Source organism: Saccostrea cucullata, unplaced genomic scaffold, assembly GCF_032062105.1.
Source record: "Saccostrea cucullata isolate Sc308-1 unplaced genomic scaffold, CSIRO_AGI_Scuc_v1 ctg9917, whole genome shotgun sequence".
Classification (NCBI taxonomy): domain Eukaryota; kingdom Metazoa; phylum Mollusca; class Bivalvia; order Ostreida; family Ostreidae; genus Saccostrea; species Saccostrea cuccullata.
Window position 1 is genome coordinate 9757 of NW_026924351.1, and position 4878 is coordinate 14634.

Sequence of the window (4878 nt, forward strand, 5' to 3'; positions counted from 1 at the left end):
AAATAAATAAATTGTAAAATTGTGCCACATCCATGTGATCAACATCACAGTAAAGTTGATGAATGTTTACCTATATATGGGAGTTCTATTGTGTTTCCGTGTTTGACTTACCAAAAAAAGTCAAATACGGGTGTGGATAAAAAAAAAACTATTACATCTATATACATTGTATTTTAATGACAAGTGCAAGCGCAAAATTTATTTGCGCCAATGCATTCCCACTTGCGTTTGCGCTAAAATACGTGTGTGCCAAATTTTCTCGTTTTACAGTGTTCGACAATCTGTAAATGTAAACTGTTATGTTTTTCTTTTGGTGTATATGATTTTGATTCTATAATTATCGATTTGCATATTTAATTCTTTTAATTAAACTCACTTTTTTCATTATAAAAAGTGCATTTATAATGCATCAATTTGTGTGTCACACAATGTACCTATATAATCCACTGGCTGTACGATATCATGAGTCGACATCTGTAAACGTTTATGGTTGGAAACTGACATTTAATATCAAAATCATAAAACTCGAAATATATGTGCTAAACTGGAATGATGGACTAAACATTGTTAAACAAAATCGTATAATCAGCAACATTTAAGGTTAATAAACCAATATCCACATCAGCTCATGAGTACCGTACACATTGACGAGACAAAAAACTGGAATGGGATCGTTTATTTTCACACGAATGAATATTATCTTGATAGATCGTTTTTAGTTGTTAAACATCCCTCTGGAATTTTGCTTTCTCAAGTTTAAATAATAAAACTAAATATCATTTCATTAAAGCTGAATATGCAATGACCACTCAGTCAATATATGCAAATATTACAAAATATTGTAAAAACAGAAAATGAGGTATTACCCAAGCATCCCTCAAGCACAAGAAAAGGTACACTTTTCATTGTTATAAAACGTCATCCGCATAAGATATTTCAGTAAATCATATACCAGGTACTTGAATTACAGTGTATTATGGTTGGTACAAAGGAGTTGGAGAGGAATTTTCATCTTTGATAATTTAATCATCTATGATTCCTTCATCAATTTATTTTCTGCAACTATGCATGGTTAGGAGGAAGTATAAAATATACGTTAGAATGTTTTTTATTGTTGTTACTCTTTGGCAAATAGAAAATTGCTAAAATAACAAATATGGGTATTAAGTAACGAAAATTCAAAAATTGATGATGTGTATCAAGAAAGACTATTATTTCTCTGCAGTGGCATATCAATATCATGCTTCTTGAATTGTATCTTATGAAAGGGGTCTTGAAATATATAGAGATTTCAATATTCACGCTCTAAAGTCAATCAAACAAAAAAATCAGATGCAGGTCAAACACGGACCTATAAAACACCAGAAGGAATGATCATCTCCTGCCCATCGGTTATATCTGTCTTTTCCTATTTGTCATGATCGGGGATTAACGGAAATGTGGTTGGGCATAGAGGAAGAGAAACTGATATTAAAGTGAGTCTGTCAAGTACATTGACATTTTCGAGCTTTTCTAAAATCTGCAATTTCCCACTAGTACTGTATATTTGACAATCTGTTAATGTAAACTGTTATGTTATTCTTTTGGTATTTTATAATGTTGATTGTATTCAATAATTAGCTATTTGCATATTTTTTTTTAATTCTAATTCAATCCACCTTTTGTCATTATAAAAAGTGAATTTATAATGCATCAATGTGTGTGTCAACAATGTATACATATAATCTACTGGGTTAACGATATCCTGCGTCAATATGACATCCGTAAACCTTCAAGGTTGGGGGCTGACATATAACATCAAAATCATAAAACTCGAAATATATGCGCTGTGTGTATATTAACTGGAATAGTGTACTTGATATGGTTAAACAAAATCGTATAATCAGGAACATTTTAGGTTCATTAACCAGGATCAGCGCTAGCATCAGTTGAGTACCGAACACATTGACGAGACAAACAACTGAAAAGGAATCCTTTGCACATGAACGAAAATTATCTTGTTATATTGTTTGATTGTTGTTTAACATCCCTCTCGAAATTTTTCACTAATATGTAGACAAAGTTTGATTATAATATAGAATGTGATGATTGTACGAGGGCTGTTCAATAAATAATGTCCTCGGTGCTCAGAAAGAAGCAAACGGTGCTTTTCAATGATTTATTCTTCATGAATTTACTTATTAATCTCTTTTAATTAAAACACATGTCTGTAACATTTTTTATCCAATTTCTGATTGTTTTTAGAACTCATTTTTGGGTATGACCCTTAGTATACTGGAAAATGGCATATCCAATGATTTCCTGGACTTGTTTCTTCCTTCTAAAAGGTGTTTTTTTCGAGTTTGGAAATAGAAACAAGTCAAAAGGTCAAAGATCTGACAAATATTGTTAATGTGAAAAAACATTAACTTTCTGTTTATCCCGAAAACCCTTTTACTCTTCAGGGCATGCGGGTTTGGACTCTGTCATGAAGAAATTCAATGTAGTGTATTCCTGATTCTGGGTCCTTCCTCTAATAAACCTTTGGATCTTTTTGCAAAAAAATTGCTTTCCAGACTCCTCCAGATATTAAACTGTCTCCCCGAATACGAATTTGAACAACAATACCACTAATATTTAAGAAAATTGCATATAAATCTGTCTTTGTGCTCTTGCATACCTTTGCTTTTGTCAGACCTTCGCCGTTTCTATCAAGTACATCTTATGGTAAATTTTGTTTTGATGATTTTAAGCAATAGATTCATGTTCCAATATCTGTTTGAATATAAAACAAACATGGATAACTACAATTACTGATATTTTAAAATAATTGTTAAGACTTTCGTACACACTGTCGTTTTTGATCATTTTTCAAAATATAGGGTGACCTTTGAGTACCAAGCTTTTTTTCCTGTCAAACGTCTCTTAAAAACAGTGTAAACTACTCCCGATATGATGTCTACCAAATTTGCTATGTGTCTTAAAGTCAATCATACATCATCAAATATTATTTGTTGAAATTTGACAAACAATACATAAGTTGTTATAATTTTTGTTGGCAAGGAGGGTACCCGTTTTTGATGCCCATTATACAATTTTTTTGTCATTGTAATCCACCTGCTCATTTATCTATAAAACAGGCATTGGTTGCTGTAAGTGTCACATATTTCAGGGAATATTTCTTTGGGATTTTTAACAAGTTTTACAGCAGCTTTAATGTAGCCTTTATTTTACTCTAGTTTACTGATTCTTTACCATTCATTTATAATGCAGTGTCTCGAAAAGCCCTTGTTTCCCAGCTTCTCACGATGAAACTATGTGATGAAAAGTGGTCACATAAACTGTTATAAATTCAAGAAAAATTCAATAATGAGAGAAAGTCAAGTTTAATATCATATGATATCTGTAATGTATGTCATATAGTTCAGGACATTATTTAATGAACAGCCCTCGTATTATTAAATCTGGAGATTTATACATGTCTGACAATAATATCATTTATTTCAGCAATATCACTTAATAAACATTTGTCCAAACGCTGCAACGACAAAGATCCGAAAAGCAAACATCAACTGAATAGGGAACAATCAAATCCAATAATTACTGGCATTATCTGTCTCTTAACAATAGCTGGTGTGATTATGTTTATTCTTATTGGAACGTATTTTGTACGATGTGAGAAAAACAATACGACAGCACCACAGACACGAAGTAATATTTGAGTGACTTTTCAGGCAATTTAAGAAGTCAACTAATTAACTGAATTGTTTACGTAAATTGATCTTCACTCTTTTTCATTTACATCTTCTTCCAAATAGATACTCTTTTAATGAATTTTCTTACCCTTCAAGACACAGGCCTTTGGATTGCTTTAAAAAATTATGTGTGAGTGTAAAAAAAAACCCAAAGGTATGCAACTCTTACACTGGGTACCCAATTTCGCTAATAATTTTTTTTTTATTAAATGCTCTAAAATTTTACTTTCTTCTTATATCTATTCATAGATAAACAATCTTCATTTCTACCAACGCTCGTTGCGAAATTCCATGAACTCCTTGAGATATTCTGATATCAAAAATTTCATACTTATTTTTATTCGAAATTAGCATGGGACCCTGGTCATTCACTTGTAAACAGACGGTGTTTGAAGTGCAGCGAAGAGCTGCATAGTATTTGCAAAATCTATCAACATTTTTAAAGTTGATTTCCTACTTCAGATTGTAAGGTTAAGTCCGTAATAATTCCTTTAAGCCTACGTTAAGTTAATATGCGAGATAGATTAATGTCAAAATAATTTTTTCTCTCTGATTGGAGAATTTAAAAACAAAATTAAGACTGGTTTAAGTGATTTTAGGAAAAAACCCAGAGTTAACAGTAAAATTATGATAATAACTGTGAAATTAATACGTAATCAACCCCCTGCAGTGTGGTCATTTGTTCAAATATGTAACTAAACATTAAGGAAATCAGTTTGTGGATTACATATAGTAGTTTGATATGCAGCTGACTAAATTAGTCAAATTCATACTTTACAGAACAATTTGATGACATGTTATTATCAATCTTTAATAAATGCACATGCTATCCACTAAAAATGCTGTAGAAAAATAAGAAAGAAATGTACATGAAAAGAGAAGAAACTCATTTTAAACAGATTGTACAAATGTTTCACTATGTTTAATGACCCTTGCATGATCTATAACCTTTGGGTTGAAAATATAAGCTTCTCATAATTTTTTTTTTAAAATAATCTCTCAAAAGAAAATAATCTCCAATTTTCGCTTCTTTTTTAAAATTAAATTAAAGCAAGTCAAGAAGGGAAACGTTCTTTGTCTCAGTAGGGAATCCGTGTTTACTCTTTGAACGCTATTCTTTAGTGAATAGTAAAATTACATTAGT